Source organism: Lipophrys pholis (assembly GCF_963383615.2).
Source record: "Lipophrys pholis genome assembly, chromosome: 8".
Classification (NCBI taxonomy): Eukaryota; Metazoa; Chordata; class Actinopteri; order Blenniiformes; family Blenniidae; genus Lipophrys; species Lipophrys pholis.
Genome location: NC_137630.1, coordinates 9,868 through 26,097, shown reverse-complemented (window position 1 = coordinate 26,097; position 16,230 = coordinate 9,868). Strand labels below are relative to the sequence as shown.

Sequence of the window (16,230 nt, the reverse complement as noted above, 5' to 3'; positions counted from 1 at the left end):
GGAAAGGAAAAAGGGGGGGGGGGTTATGGTTAGGTTTAGGGTAGGAATAGGGGCTGGGTTTTAGGTCGGGGGGGGGGGGGAAATTGGTTAGGGTTAGGTAAGGGGAAGGAGGGGTTAGGGTTAGGAAAGGAAGGAGGGAGGATGGTTAGGTTTAGGGTGGGGAAGTGGGTGAGGGGGTAAGGAATTGGGGGGAAGAAGGAGAGAAGAAGGGGAGTAAAATATTTTTAATTTATAAAAAAGCTAAAATTATAAAATACGGAACGTCGCTGAGTATTGAGTTTTTTTATTAAAATTGTCTGAGTTGCGGTGAGGTTAAAAGCCCCCTACATTGAGCTGGTGGGGTTAGCCGTGTACTTAGGTGGCGATATTTAGTGCCCCTGGGTTGCAGCGTGCTGGGGAAGGAGTCCGTGTGTTGTGTGGTTCTCATCCCTCGCAGGTCTGGAAGGTCAGTGCCGACTGGGGTTGTTGGTGGCCCCCTGCCTGCTCGTTTTTTCCAGGTGTCCCTCTGGGTTAGTTTGGGAGCCTGGGAGGTCTCGGTAGGCCGGGGGGGAGGATCCTCTGCGTCCAACACCACCCGGACTGCCTCAGGGAGTGGTACTTCTGAGCCCGGGACAGTCCGGGATGGTGGGGTGGGGGGATGTTGTTGGGCTCCCCGTCGGGTAGGGTTAGGGTTAGGGTTAGGGTTAGGGTTAGGGTTAGGGTTAGGGTTAGGGTTAGGGTTAGGGTTAGGGTTAGGGTTAGGGTTAGGGTTAGGGTTAGGGTTAGGGTTAGGGTTAGGGTTAGGTTTGGAACATGATTTGGAGAAAGGCATTGGCAACAGACTCTTTTTTTAAAAAAAATATTTCTACTGTAATTTACAAAAGAGCAACTAGTGACCCCAGAAAAGTTTTTGTTAAAAGAAAGGTGTATGAAGTAAGTGATATGAATTTAAATGAATGTGTCCCCAGGTTTTTAAAAAAAAGTAAATAAAATAAATTAAAATAAAATAAAGTAGAATAAATTAGAATTGAGGATTCCTCATAGTGTGTGTGAAAGATGATGTAAATGTGAAGTAGAAGGGGTAGGAGAGTAGGAAAGTAGGAGCCCAAAGTTGCTTTGTAGTTTGTTTCTGAGGAGCCACTGCCGTTGAGAATTTTCTTTATGTTGGGCAATGGCTCCCTCTTGAGGATTTAAAGGAGCATAGCGGAGGAGAAGATTTAACACCCGCCCGGATCCTGATGCGCTGGGGATTAAGGTGAAAGGTACGTGGAAGAAGAGTGGGGGGAGTGATTGGAAGGAAGCGGAGGGGGGGGGGGGGGGGGGGGGGGGTTTGGGAGGGTTTGGTTAAGGTTAGGTATGGGGAGTGGGGATAGTTAGGGTTGGGAAGGGGGAATGGGAGGGGGGACGAAAAAATAAAAATGGGGGGGGGGGGGGTTGGGGGGTTTTGGGTTAGGTATGGGGAGTGGGAATGGTTAGGGTTAGGCATGAGGAGTGGGAGTGGTTAGGGTTAGGTATGGGGAGTGGGGATGGTTAGGGTTAGGAAGGGGGAATGGGAGGGGGGATGGGAAAATAAAAAGGGGGGGGGGGTTTGGGTAAGGTATGGGGAGTGGGAATGGTTAGGGTTAGGCATGGGGAGTGGGAGTGATTAGGGTTAGGAAGGGGGAAGGGAGGGGGGAACGGGAAATTGAGGGAAGGGGGGGGGGGGGGGTTTGGTTAGGGTTAGGTATGGGGAGTGGGGATGGTTAGGGTTAGGAAGGGGGAATGGGAGGGGGGATGGGAAAATAAAAAGGGGGGGGGGGGGGTTGGGTAAGGTATGGGGAGTGGGAATGGTTAGGGTTAGGCATGGGGAGTGGGAGTGATTAGGGTTAGGAAGGGGGAAGGGAGGGGGGATGGGAAAATAAAAAGGGGGGGGGGTTGGGTAAGGTATGGGGAGTGGGAATGGTTAGGGTTAGGCATGGGGAGTGGGAGTGATTAGGGTTAGGAAGGGGGAAGGGAGGGGGGAACGGGAGATTTGGGGGGGGGGGGGGGGGGGGTTTGGTTAGGGTTAGGTATGGGGAGTGGGAATGGTTAGGGTTAGGTGAAGGAATTGGGAAGGGTAATAGGAAGGGAAGGAAGGGGGGGGGGGGGGGGGGGGGGTTGGGGTTCGTTTAGTGCAAGGGAAGGAGCCAGAACCTTATTGTCCAGGCAACTGTAAAACATAGTAAATAATTAATAAACATTCCAACTAATGCAGTTCAATTCCCATATACAAAAAAGTCACAAGCAGTGAGAAAACATTCCATGTCAACAGTGCATATGATACATGTTGCCTGTTCTACTCGGTTCTGGCTCCTGAGTCTTTGACCAATCAGAAGGGAAATGGTCAATTCCTCATTATTCTTTTAATATTTTGTTAAAAGGGGCCTGGCATAGGGCCATAAAGTGCTTCAGTTGGTGACTATAAATATAGAAATATATAGATATTCAAGAGCAATCTGGGTTCTAACAGTAAAGCCGACGTCTGGTCCTACTTTGATTTATTTTGAAGAAAAAAATTCACACATTTTGTCAGTATCAAACAAAGAAAATATAAGTCAGTTAGTCACTTCAATATGTCGCAGAGCTTTATTTAAAACTGTTTGAAATTCAAGAGGAGGAGAGGTCGGCTTTGTTTTTTTTAAAACCAAAAAGGGGGGGGGGGATTTATTCAAATCGTAATTTCACAATTTGTAAGGGTAATTTCATATATTAAATTTTTTGACCAGGCTGAATAAATATACAAAAAAATTTTTTTTATAAAAAGGTTAATCAATTTTAAACTTTTGTTTTTTTTGGCTAAGCTCCGGGCTGGTGCAAGATTTCACCTCTCTATTAAGGAAAGGCAATTAAAAGAGGGAAAAAAAAGGGGGGAAGGTGAGAAAAGGTGGTTTCAGGGTCCAGAAGAAACAACTTTAGGCTACTTTAAAGATTTCCCTTTCTTTCTCTAGGGGCCCGATCTTTCATTTAGGCCCAGAGGGGAAACGGTCTCTAATTTCTGGATCCATACTTTTTCTCTGTGTTTCCTTTGTCCTGTGGACCAGTTGGTATTCTGCTCCACAACTCTATAAACGAGGCAGTGAGCCCCTACTTCCTGGAAGTGTTTATGGAGGGAATTGACCCCTTTGTTATTCCGGATGAGGTACAGGTGTTGGGACATCCTGGTTCGGATGGAATTTCTGGATTCTCCCACATATATCCTGTTGCAATGTTTGCATTCTATGGTGTAAATTATATTGTAGGAGTGTATAGACCAGTTGGTTATTGTGGGCAGTCCTTTGCCTGATAACGTATTGAAGATGTAGGGGGGTGAGTTGTGGTTTATTGGAGGAGAAGTGATTCTGTTTGCCGGTTTGTACTGGGAGTGAACCAGGATGTCCGCCAAGTTTTTATTTCTTTTGTAAGCTGTAATCATCTTGTATTGTCCGGTTTGAGATTTGGAGTGCTGAAGTTGTTGAAAACTGTTGCGGAGGCCCTGGTTAAACGGATGTAATTGTTGGTGATATGTGGTAACAAAAGGTACCAGCAGGGGGCTCCCCTCGGTTCGCCTAGACGGAGTTGGTCCCAAGAGGCTTCCGTGAACTTCCGCCTTGATTCCCCGAAGGAGGCGTTTGGAGTAACCCCTGGGTCCTAGTGCTTTAAATAACACTGCTGTAGCTGCCTCTGCGTCTTTCTGGTGCGTACATATTTTGTGAAATCTGATTAGTTGGGATTTGATGATCCCCCGGAATGTATGTTTGGGGTGGTAACTCTTTTTATGAAGTAGTGTGTGTCTGTCTGTTTCTTTGAAAAATACTTTGGTGCCCAATTCCTTAGTAGAGTGTTTGATATTGTGAAAATAAACTGTAGTGTCCAGATATTCGATATGTGAGGATTGTTTGTTATGTTTGATTTTGATGTTGGGGTGGTGTGTGTTGAGGGTGTGGAGGAAATGTTGGAATGAATCCTCTGACTTGCACCATAACCCAAATATGTCATCCAAGTAACGTAGATAAAGAAGGGGGCGTTCCTTGCATTTTAATAGGGCCGTCCGCTCCCACTCCGCCATATATATGTCGGCATATGCTGGGGAATATTTCCGGCCCATCGCACATCCGCATACTTGAAGATACCACTGGTTGTTGAAAATAAAATCATTGCGAGTAAGAGTAACCTGCAGCATTTCATAGATAATTTCATCCGGGCGGTCGGGGTCTGGATATTGTTGAAAGACCTTCCTGATGGCCTCCAGACCCAGGCTGGTGTCAATGTTTGTGTATAAGGAGGTGATGTCTATGGTAAAAAGAAAAGTCCCCTCTGGGACGCTGAGTTGTCGGAGTTTGTTAACAAAATCATATGTGTCTTTAATATAACTCGGGTGTTGTTTTGATAATGGATTGATGTAGTAATCTATGTATTCTGCTAACCTATAGGTCTCCGAGCCGCAGTCGCTGACAATTGGACGTCCCGGGGGGATTTTAAAAGGTACGGTCCAGGTGTCCGGAGTTTTATGGATTTTAGGTAGTAAATAAAAGCAGCGAGGACGTGGCGAAGCTGGTCCCAGCAGATAGTACATTTGTTTGGCTGAGATAAATTTGTTGTCATATAAAGACCTCACCATGGGTCGAATGAGTGAGGCTGTAATAGGCTGTAACGGTGTTTGTAAAGGTACATAGTATTTGAGGTCATTTAGTTGCCTGGTGGCCTCCAGAAAGTAATCGTGTCTGTTCTGGATTACCACTTGGCCTCCCTTATCTGCTGGTTTGATAATAATATCTTTCCTTTTTTTCAGGATGTCCAAGGCCTTTTGTTGGTCCTCTGTAATATTAGGAGGACGTCCCCGGGGAATTACCAAGTGAGATAGGGTGTTTTTGTCTCTTTGGATAAGCTCCCGGAGGGGTTTCGAGAGAGCCTCATCTGGGGGTTCCCAGTTTGATTGTTCAGTGAAAGGTAAGTGATTGTATTCTGTTCCTTCGAAGTATTCCATGATTTTTAGCCTTCTGTGAAAGAGGTGAACCTCTTTGCGTAGTTCTAGCAGTTTCGGAGGTTTGGGTGTGGGTATAAAGGTTAATCCTTTTTCCAGAAGTTCCTGTTGTGAGACACTTATGTTATGGCTTGATAGATTTGTAACATTAGAGTTACTGGGGGCACTATATTGATTCGGCTCCCCTCCTACTAGTTTAACTGTGACAGCCAGTGATTTAAAATGGTGTTTGCCGTTTCGCAGGTCCAATGCACTGGGTCTGTTGTTTCGGTTTTGAAGACGTCTGCCTTAATGTCTGTTAAGAAATTGTGTTTCTTTACTATGTGTTCGTTCAGGGCCATGAGGCACTGTATTTGACCCTTCTCTAATTCAGGGCTGTAATTGAGTAATGGAACGAGGGAAATAGCTGCCGGGAAGATTCGTTCGATCTGATTGAGGCACGCGTTTAAATGCTTTGCCACCGTTAATGGTCGTAGTCTTTTCAGGCAGTCATTTAAGCCCACTGACAATACAACCGTTTCAACTCTATTGTCTGGGGTTAGTTTTTCCAAAACTTTTTTAATGTGATGGAGCTGTGCTCCTGGAAAGCTGTCCACTTGGATTTTGGGATGTGTAAACGACGTTAGTCGTGCCAGATTGGAATCCCCAATGATTAGAACAGGCTTAGTTATTTCCAGTTCCCAGTTTTTAATTTTTTGTGCAGTATGACAATGAATTACAGGTTCAGACCTCCGGGGGGTGGGGGGGCTGGGTCGCCCAACGGGGGGCGAGTGGTTCAAGTTAGACTCAGACTGGCACGGTGAAGTGGTGAGTTCGTCCGTCGTTCCATCAGTCGTAATCAGTTGTGCTAACCCCGGGTCCTCGTGGACTGGTGTACATGGGTGTCTTTTGCCACCGCTTGGTCCCGCCCCCTGCGCATCATATCGCAGTGTTGGAGAATCTGGAGTTGGAGGCAAGGTGTCTGGATTAGAGTCTGTCAAGGTAAGTATTTGTAATTCGGAGCTTGCCACAATAACATTACTGTATACTGCTTTTACTGTGTGTTCCTTTGTATTCTGCCCCGGGTGTGTCATAAGATGCTCCTCGGGGAGTACAAGGTCCAGCTCGGGCCCGGCCGGTGCAATCCCAAGTTCTGATATGGTGGGTTCACCTGTTTGGTTGGCCTGTTGTTGTTTGTCCTCTTCCCTGGGAAAGGTGGATGTTTTTTGTAGGAAATTTGCATCGTTCTTGTCGAAATCTCCTACGTCCAGTGGTTCCCTCACCCTGGGGGAGTTAGCTGGTCCTGTACCGAAGATTGCTTCCCGGTGGTTGGAAAATGGATCCCCAATCGGGAGGAGTGTCTGCTGAAGTTCTGCTGTAACTCGGGAGGGAGGGCAGGAACTGGGTTCCGGAGAGATAAATAGAGATTGTGAACCAATATTCTGTCCCATGTGAGACTTACATGATTCCAAGGTTTCACTGTTTCTGTGTATTTGTGCTGTTATTGTTACGGAAGGTGGCACTGGAAATACTGCAATTTCTTTGATGTTTGTATGGTTCTTACTTTTCCTGTCCCTATGCAGATTACTGCGCTGGGGACGTGGGGAAGCTGCACCGACGGAAAGGAGGGGGTCCTCTTCCCGTGTTGCTGGAAGGGTGGGGAAGTTTTCCTCCGTAAGTGCCACCTGTGGGTTTGCAGCCATTGGAAGAGAAGGAGAATGAGGACAACCAGGGGCACCATGTTTTAGTATGGATTCAAATTCTGTCACTGAGCTGTCTGTTAGTCTTCTACCATATCGTTGTTTGGCCCATTGTAGGGCCTTGCTAAAAGCTTCAGGTTCAAAAGTCATTATTTCTGTGAGGAGGTCGGCCAGCGTGGTGTCATAATGTTCCCTTAAGGTGGCGAGGTTTGCCTCCATCCAGTTCTGTGTATTTAGTTTTATTCTGTTGAGGGTTCTTTCATTCGGGCATGCAGGCTTGATAAAGGCCGCCAGTTTCTCAGTTTTTTTCTTCATACCTGCTGGTAATATTTTTGTCTCCTTAGCTGTGGTTAAAACTTCTGCGTGATGTAGGGTTTGAAGAATCTTAAAATACCGTTTAGTACTGCTTAAGTTAGCCGCCCTGTTCCGGACATCTGGACCAGATGTGGGTGTTTTGTCTTGGGGCCCAGGCGGGCGTTCTGAGCGGTCTTCCCGCCCCTGCGTTGACAAGGCTGAAAACCTATTGCGTAAAGGGATAGACATAATATCAGAGTATTTTTTTGGGGGGAGGAAACCTTTTGCCTCCAGGTGAGTAGAGAATTAATTATCAACCCTGAAAAGTTTCTGACTAATAAATTTGATGGTGGATTAAAAGGGGATAAGAAAGTAGTCTAAAATTGGGAGTGCATGAATTGGAATGACACAGAAAGAAGGAGGAGAAATAAAAACCGTTGACCTGTGGTTATAGGTTGAGGTGGCAGGTGTGTTCAAGAAGAGTTTTTAAACAAGAAAATCAAAAGCAATCATAGTAATAAGAATCCTCATCAAGGGAGAACAGGAAGAAGTTAATCACAGTACTGACTTAACCAGCTTATGCGTGGGGTTTCTTTTTTTCAAAGAAAACAACAAATTGTACCGTCAGATTGTTGGATTTTTTAAGGCCACATACATGCATCAGAGTTTTGCTCGACGCCCGAGTCCTGCAGGCCGGCTTCTACGGGCGGGGTCCTTCCGGATGTTTGAGGCCTGTAAAAATTTGTCAATGCACACTCACACACTGTAGTCCTTTCTTGTCCCCTTTGTTTCTAGGGGTGAGGTAGGTCTCCTTCGAGGATTGGGGGACCCCGGGGGGGTGTCGTTGGAACTCCTCTCTTCCGGCTGTGGAGATGATAGTCCACTCGCAGCGTATCCGACAAAGAATTCTGTGCCAAGCTGGCTTTGTGTGAATGTAGGGCCTAGTCCCTTTGAAAAAACAATATGTGGTCCAAAGAATAAAAAGGAAAAAAGGAAAAATCGCAAAATATAGCGAAAGAGAAAACACAAGTTGAAAATAAAGGGTAAAAAAAGAAGGGGGAGGGGGGGGGGGGGGGGGCCCAACGTTTCGCCGCTCGGCTTCCTCAGGGGCAAAGGTAAGACAGTGATGGTGTTTGGTGTGTTTATAGATTTTTTGGAGGGAAAAGAGGGGGAGTGGTGTCCGGTAAGGCGGGGCTCTCCTCCCAACAGGAAGTCCATGCTGATCCTGTTCCAAGTGATCCATACCTGCTGGTGGTTGGTGCCCCCTGGTGGTAATATAATCCGGTCTTTTATCAATTTGTATTTTTTTTGGGGAGACCCTCCATTCACGATCGTGTTTTGCAAACAGGGTAAATAAAATTAAAAAAAAAAAAAAAAAAAAAAAAAAAAAAAAAAAAAAAAAAAAAAATTAAAAGTAAAAATTAAAATTGCATCCATACCAGAAACACAACCCGCACACCATTGTCACAGAGAAGATTGGGGGGGGGGGGGGGGGGGGGGGGGTTGTTTATAATTTCTTTTCTTTAAAAAAGAAAAAAGAAGGGGGTAAAAAGATAAAAGAAATTCACCATAGTTTCTAAAATGAAAATAAAAATAAAAATAACTAAATGGAGTTTATGTTCTGTACATGTCCACAAGAGTTAGTGTTTTTACTTCACAGGTTCTCCCTTTGTGGTAGTTCCGTTAATAGTAGTTGCTCTGTTAAGTTTTACAGGTACTGTAGAAATGAGTCTGGCTCTAGCAAGGTTAGGTTTGGAACATGATTTGGAGAAAGGCATTGGCAACAGACTCTTTTTTTAAAAAAAATATTTCTACTGTAATTTACAAAAGAGCAACTAGTGACCCCAGAAAAGTTTTTGTTAAAAGAAAGGTGTATGAAGTAAGTGATATGAATTTAAATGAATGTGTCCCCAGGTTTTTAAAAAAAAGTAAATAAAATAAATTAAAATAAAATAAAGTAGAATAAATTAGAATTGAGGATTCCTCATAGTGTGTGTGAAAGATGATGTAAATGTGAAGTAGAAGGGGTAGGAGAGTAGGAAAGTAGGAGCCCAAAGTTGCTTTGTAGTTTGTTTCTGAGGAGCCACTGCCGTTGAGAATTTTCTTTATGTTGGGCAATGGCTCCCTCTTGAGGATTTAAAGGAGCATAGCGGAGGAGAAGATTTAACACCCGCCCGGATCCTGATGCGCTGGGGATTAAGGTGAAAGGTACGTGGAAGAAGAGTGGGGGGAGTGATTGGAAGGAAGCGGAGGGGGGGGGGGGGGGGGGGGGGGTTTGGGAGGGTTTGGTTAAGGTTAGGTATGGGGAGTGGGGATAGTTAGGGTTGGGAAGGGGGAATGGGAGGGGGGACGAAAAAATAAAAATGGGGGGGGGGGGGGTTGGGGGGTTTTGGGTTAGGTATGGGGAGTGGGAATGGTTAGGGTTAGGCATGAGGAGTGGGAGTGGTTAGGGTTAGGTATGGGGAGTGGGGATGGTTAGGGTTAGGAAGGGGGAATGGGAGGGGGGATGGGAAAATAAAAAGGGGGGGGGGGTTTGGGTAAGGTATGGGGAGTGGGAATGGTTAGGGTTAGGCATGGGGAGTGGGAGTGATTAGGGTTAGGAAGGGGGAAGGGAGGGGGGAACGGGAAATTGAGGGAAGGGGGGGGGGGGGGGTTTGGTTAGGGTTAGGTATGGGGAGTGGGGATGGTTAGGGTTAGGAAGGGGGAATGGGAGGGGGGATGGGAAAATAAAAAGGGGGGGGGGGGGGTTGGGTAAGGTATGGGGAGTGGGAATGGTTAGGGTTAGGCATGGGGAGTGGGAGTGATTAGGGTTAGGAAGGGGGAAGGGAGGGGGGATGGGAAAATAAAAAGGGGGGGGGGTTGGGTAAGGTATGGGGAGTGGGAATGGTTAGGGTTAGGCATGGGGAGTGGGAGTGATTAGGGTTAGGAAGGGGGAAGGGAGGGGGGAACGGGAGATTTGGGGGGGGGGGGGGGGGGGGGTTTGGTTAGGGTTAGGTATGGGGAGTGGGAATGGTTAGGGTTAGGTGAAGGAATTGGGAAGGGTAATAGGAAGGGAAGGAAGGGGGGGGGGGGGGGGGGTTGGGGTTCGTTTAGTGCAAGGGAAGGAGCCAGAACCTTATTGTCCAGGCAACTGTAAAACATAGTAAATAATTAATAAACATTCCAACTAATGCAGTTCAATTCCCATATACAAAAAAGTCACAAGCAGTGAGAAAACATTCCATGTCAACAGTGCATATGATACATGTTGCCTGTTCTACTCGGTTCTGGCTCCTGAGTCTTTGACCAATCAGAAGGGAAATGGTCAATTCCTCATTATTCTTTTAATATTTTGTTAAAAGGGGCCTGGCATAGGGCCATAAAGTGCTTCAGTTGGTGACTATAAATATAGAAATATATAGATATTCAAGAGCAATCTGGGTTCTAACAGTAAAGCCGACGTCTGGTCCTACTTTGATTTATTTTGAAGAAAAAAATTCACACATTTTGTCAGTATCAAACAAAGAAAATATAAGTCAGTTAGTCACTTAGGGTTAGGGTTAGGGTTAGGGTTAGGGTTAGGGTTAGGGTTAGGGTTAGGGTTAGGGTTAGGGTTAGGGTTAGGGTTAGGGTTAGGGTTAGGGTTAGGGTTAGGGTTAGGGTTAGGGTTAGGGTTAGGGTTAGGGTTAGGGTTAGGGTTAGGGTTAGGGTTAGGGTTAGGGTTAGGGTTAGGGTTAGGGTTAGGGTTAGGGTTAGGGTTAGGGTTAGGGTTAGGGTTAGGGTTAGGGTTAGGGTTAGGGTTAGGGTTAGGGTTAGGGTTAGGGTTAGGGTTAGGGTTAGGGTTAGGGTTAGGGTTAGGGTTAGGGTTAGGGTTAGGGTTAGGGTTAGGGTTAGGGTTAGGGTTAGGGTTAGGGTTAGGGTTAGGGTTAGGGTTAGGGTTAGGGTTAGGGTTAGGGTTAGGGTTAGGGTTAGGGTTAGGGTTAGGGTTAGGGTTAGGGTTAGGGTTAGGGTTAGGGTTAGGGTTAGGGTTAGGGTTAGGGTTAGGGTTAGGGTTAGGGTTAGGGTTAGGGTTAGGGTTAGGGTTAGGGTTAGGGTTAGGGTTAGGGTTAGGGTTAGGGTTAGGGTTAGGGTTAGGGTTAGGGTTAGGGTTAGGGTTAGGGTTAGGGTTAGGGTTAGGTTAGGGTTAGGGTTAGGGTTAGGGTTAGGGTTAGGGTTAGGGTTAGGGTTAGGGTTAGGGTTAGGGTTAGGGTTAGGGTTAGGGTTAGGGTTAGGGTTAGGGTTAGGGTTAGGGTTAGGGTTAGGGTTAGGGTTAGGGTTAGGGTTAGGGTTAGGGTTAGGGTTAGGGTTAGGGTTAGGGTTAGGGTTAGGGTTAGGGTTAGGGTTAGGGTTAGGGTTAGGGTTAGGGTTAGGGTTAGGGTTAGGGTTAGGGTTAGGGTTAGGGTTAGGGTTAGGGTTAGGGTTAGGTTTGGGACAAAGGAGAGAAAGGCACGGGCAACAGTACACCATATTTAAAAAGTGTTTCCTGTGATATTAAAATTACTTCAGTCCTTTTAAAAGAGGGTAGTGTCACCTCGGGTGTTGTAAAAAGCGCCCTATGTTTTAAAAGAGGTGGGTTCATCCATATTCTCCCAAGTGATTAACTTAAAAGGGAAAATAAGAGACTTGGACGTTTTTACAATTAAAAGTAAGAAGTAAATCCATAAGAAATTAAAATAGGATAAAAGAGATATCACCCAAATTAAAATTGAACTCTGGATCCTAAAACAGTCGACGTCCGAAAACTTGTTTAAAACTGATAAATTACTGGGGAAGGGGTGAAAAAGGAGGGGGGGGGGGGGGTTTAGGAGAGAAAGAGGGGATGTGGTTAGGTTTAGGATGGGAGAGGGGGTTGGGTTTGTAGGCGGGGGGGGGGGGGGGGGGGGGGGGGGGGTTAGGGTTAGGTGAGGGGAAGGAGGGGTTAAGTTTAGGAAGGGAAAGGGGGGGGGGAAAATGGTTAGGTTTAGGGTAGGAATAGGGGTTGGCTTCTTAGGCCGGGGGGGGGTTAGGTTAGGGTTAGGTAAGGGGAAGGAGGGGTTAGGGTTAGGAAAGGAAGGAGGGAGGATGGTTAGGTTTAGGGTGGGAAAGTGGGTGAGGGGGGAAGGAATTGGGGGGAAGGAGGAGGGAAGGGGAGTAAATCATTTTTTATTTATAAAAAAGCTAAAATTATAAAATACGGAACGTCGCCGAGTATGTTTTTTAAAATTGTCTGAGTTGCGGTGAGGTTAAAAGCCCCCTACATTGAGCTGGTGGGGTTAGCCGTGTGCTCAGGTGGCGATATTTAGTGCCCCTGGGTTGCAGCGTGCTGGGGAAGGAGTCCGTGTGTTGTGTGGTTCTCATCCCTCGCAGGTCTGGAAGGTCAATGCCGACTGGGGTTGTTGGTGGCCCCCTGCCTGCTCGTCTTTTCCAGGTGTCCCTCTGGGTTAGTTTGGGAGCCTGGGAGGTCTCGGTAGGCCGGGGGGGAGGATCCTCTGCGTCCAACACCACCCGGACTGCCTCAGGGAGTGGTACTTCTGAGCCCGGGACAGTCCGGGATGGTGGGGTGGGGGGATGTTGTTGGGCTCCCCGTCGGCGCTGTCGTTCACCTCCAGCCTTGCTTCGGGGGTGGTCCGGGATGGTCTCTGGACTGGCCCCCCTCTGGCCTGGTTGTGGTGGTTCCTCCTTCCTCTGCTGCGGCTCCTCGGTGCGGCTCCCCGTTGTTTGAGGTGGCCGCTGGTTCTCTTCTTGTTGAGGACTGGAGGCCGGCGGAGTGGAGGGGGCGTTTGCTGGGATGGGGGAGTCCGGCCAGAAGTTGGATACTGTTTTTATTGTATCCAGGGCCATCTGTATAGAGAGAGCGGTGAGACGTGGGCCAAATCTTTTTATTGCTGTGGTTCGTGCTGCCTGCCAGGCTAGTGGTCTAAACGGTTGGAGCTCTTCAATTATTGTACTTAAATCATCCATGCTGTCATTATAATGTTGATTTAGTATTTTTAGGTTCTGCTCCATCCACTGAATCGTGTTCTGTCTGATCAGGTTTTTGATTTTATCATTTGGGCAGGCCGGTTTAATGAATTCTGTCAGTTGTTCGGTTTTCCTCCTCATTCCTGGTGGAATAGTGTGGTTCTCAATGGCTGCTTCAGTAATATTGGAGTGGTGCATCAGTTGGATGTATTTGAAATATAACTTTGTGCATCTGCGGTGTGTAAAACTGTCGTCTGTTCCCACTGATTGCTCAGGGCCCCGTGGTCCGGGTGGAGATTCCCTGTGGCCTCCCAGCTGGGTGGGCTGAGCCGTGCGGCAGTTGGTGCAATAAAACGCCATGGGGGTGATATCTCTCAAAAAAAGAAGAAAAGGGTTTTTTTTGTTAAAGGTTTTCTTAAAAACAGAGAGGTGATAAGAAATTAAAATAAGGTTTTTAATGTAATGATTAAAATATTCTGCTCCAGTAAAAGCTACTTCCTCTCTTGTTTAAACAAGGAAAACTAGGAATAATAAAGCTTAAAAGTGGATTTAAATTATCAAAACAAATTTAAAAACCAGGGAGAGGAGAGAGGAAAACAGGAGATAAACTTTTAGAAACGGAAGTAATTAAATTAGACTCTTCTGCTCCCGGGATCTAAAAAGCAGGATTGGATAAAAGTTGTTAAAACCCTTTAGAAAGAAGGATGATTGTGTCCCAGAGGGGTTCAATCAAGGTGCCATTTTGCAGCCAACCTACAGTTTTACCATGCTTGCAGAGTAGGCCCAAAGCCTGCAGTCAGTTATCCTGAGGATCGTCAGGTTGTTGCAAGGCTGCGGCTGAGTGGTCCTTTTGTTTGTAGCTGGTATCCTGGTGGGAGGTTGGAGCTGTGGTCTTTAAAAAGTCGTTGTATCCATCCTAAAAAGGTCCCATTCTGAGCTCAGAATAAAAAAAGTCTAAAATTGCAAATCCTTTAATCCATAAAATTACTCCATAAAAACGAAAGAGGAGAGAAAAAAGGTTAAAAAGGCCCGACGTTTCGCCTATCCGGCTTCTTCAGGGGCAAGGTGAGTCTGCCTGTGTTGCTGGCTGCTTTTGAAGGTCTTCTGGGGGCGGTTTGAGGAAGTGGGAGGGGCCTGGACAGGAAGTTTGTCCTCTTACTCCCTGCTGTAGTCCAGGTGCCTGTATGCCTTGGTAGGTTTTGAAGTTGGCTCCCTCTAGTGGTCACCTCGTAGATTGCCCCTCTGGAAAGAATCAGAGCCTCAAAACAAACTGACTGAATAAAAGGAAGGAAAGAGAGTTTAAGAAGAGAAATATAAAAGGTAATTAAATATCTGTAGGTTAAAAACACTTATTTATAGTGCTGGCTCTGGCAAGGTTAGGTTTGGGACAAAGGAGAGAAAGGCACGGGCAACAGTACACCATATTTAAAAAGTGTTTCCTGTGATATTAAAATTACTTCAGTCCTTTTAAAAGAGGGTAGTGTCACCTCGGGTGTTGTAAAAAGCGCCCTATGTTTTAAAAGAGGTGGGTTCATCCATATTCTCCCAAGTGATTAACTTAAAAGGGAAAATAAGAGACTTGGACGTTTTTACAATTAAAAGTAAGAAGTAAATCCATAAGAAATTAAAATAGGATAAAAGAGATATCACCCAAATTAAAATTGAACTCTGGATCCTAAAACAGTCGACGTCCGAAAACTTGTTTAAAACTGATAAATTACTGGGGAAGGGGTGAAAAAGGAGGGGGGGGGGGGGGTTAGGAGAGAAAGAGGGGATGTGGTTAGGTTTAGGATGGGAGAGGGGGTTGGGTTTGTAGGCGGGGGGGGGGGGGGGGGGGGGGGGGGGGGTTAGGGTTAGGTGAGGGGAAGGAGGGGTTAAGTTTAGGAAGGGAAAGGGGGGGGGGAAATGGTTAGGTTTAGGGTAGGAATAGGGGTTGGCTTCTTAGGCCGGGGGGGGGTTAGGTTAGGGTTAGGTAAGGGGAAGGAGGGGTTAGGGTTAGGAAAGGAAGGAGGGAGGATGGTTAGGTTTAGGGTGGGAAAGTGGGTGAGGGGGGAAGGAATTGGGGGGAAGGAGGAGGGAAGGGGAGTAAATCATTTTTTATTTATAAAAAAGCTAAAATTATAAAATACGGAACGTCGCCGAGTATGTTTTTTAAAATTGTCTGAGTTGCGGTGAGGTTAAAAGCCCCCTACATTGAGCTGGTGGGGTTAGCCGTGTGCTCAGGTGGCGATATTTAGTGCCCCTGGGTTGCAGCGTGCTGGGGAAGGAGTCCGTGTGTTGTGTGGTTCTCATCCCTCGCAGGTCTGGAAGGTCAATGCCGACTGGGGTTGTTGGTGGCCCCCTGCCTGCTCGTCTTTTCCAGGTGTCCCTCTGGGTTAGTTTGGGAGCCTGGGAGGTCTCGGTAGGCCGGGGGGGAGGATCCTCTGCGTCCAACACCACCCGGACTGCCTCAGGGAGTGGTACTTCTGAGCCCGGGACAGTCCGGGATGGTGGGGTGGGGGGATGTTGTTGGGCTCCCCGTCGGCGCTGTCGTTCACCTCCAGCCTTGCTTCGGGGGTGGTCCGGGATGGTCTCTGGACTGGCCCCCCTCTGGCCTGGTTGTGGTGGTTCCTCCTTCCTCTGCTGCGGCTCCTCGGTGCGGCTCCCCGTTGTTTGAGGTGGCCGCTGGTTCTCTTCTTGTTGAGGACTGGAGGCCGGCGGAGTGGAGGGGGCGTTTGCTGGGATGGGGGAGTCCGGCCAGAAGTTGGATACTGTTTTTATTGTATCCAGGGCCATCTGTATAGAGAGAGCGGTGAGACGTGGGCCAAATCTTTTTATTGCTGTGGTTCGTGCTGCCTGCCAGGCTAGTGGTCTAAACGGTTGGAGCTCTTCAATTATTGTACTTAAATCATCCATGCTGTCATTATAATGTTGATTTAGTATTTTTAGGTTCTGCTCCATCCACTGAATCGTGTTCTGTCTGATCAGGTTTTTGATTTTATCATTTGGGCAGGCCGGTTTAATGAATTCTGTCAGTTGTTCGGTTTTCCTCCTCATTCCTGGTGGAATAGTGTGGTTCTCAATGGCTGCTTCAGTAATATTGGAGTGGTGCATCAGTTGGATGTATTTGAAATATAACTTTGTGCATCTGCGGTGTGTAAAACTGTCGTCTGTTCCCACTGATTGCTCAGGGCCCCGTGGTCCGGGTGGAGATTCCCTGTGGCCTCCCAGCTGGGTGGGCTGAGCCGTGCGGCAGTTGGTGCAATAAAACGCCATGGGGGTGATATCTCTCAAAAAAAGAAGAAAAGGGTTTTTTTTGTTAAAGGTTTTCTTAAAAACAGAGAGGTGATAAGAAATTAAAAT

The 16,230-nt window shown here is 46.9% G+C and overlaps 2 long non-coding RNA genes across 3 annotated transcripts; one reads left to right on the top strand and one right to left on the bottom strand.

The window, feature by feature from the left end:
* Positions 1–3,623: 3,623 nt before the first annotated feature.
* On the top strand, positions 3,624–7,862 carry LOC308113321. Of its 2 annotated transcripts, XR_013935554.1 has the most exons (7): positions 3,627–3,670; positions 4,407–4,458; positions 4,766–4,923; positions 5,887–5,938; positions 6,034–6,097; positions 6,520–6,610; positions 7,726–7,862. It is a non-coding gene; the product is annotated as an uncharacterized lncRNA (long non-coding RNA). The 2 variants fall into 2 exon arrangements; XR_013935553.1 differs by lacking the exons at positions 5,887–5,938; positions 6,034–6,097 and having other exon boundaries at positions 3,624–3,670.
* Positions 5,627–8,098, bottom strand: LOC308113322. The gene is made up of 5 exons (XR_013935555.1): positions 7,586–8,098; positions 7,031–7,156; positions 6,501–6,621; positions 6,108–6,337; positions 5,627–5,897 (listed from the first exon to the last, which is right to left on the bottom strand). It is a non-coding gene; the product is annotated as an uncharacterized lncRNA (long non-coding RNA).
* Between the last annotated feature and the right edge of the window lie 8,132 nt (positions 8,099–16,230).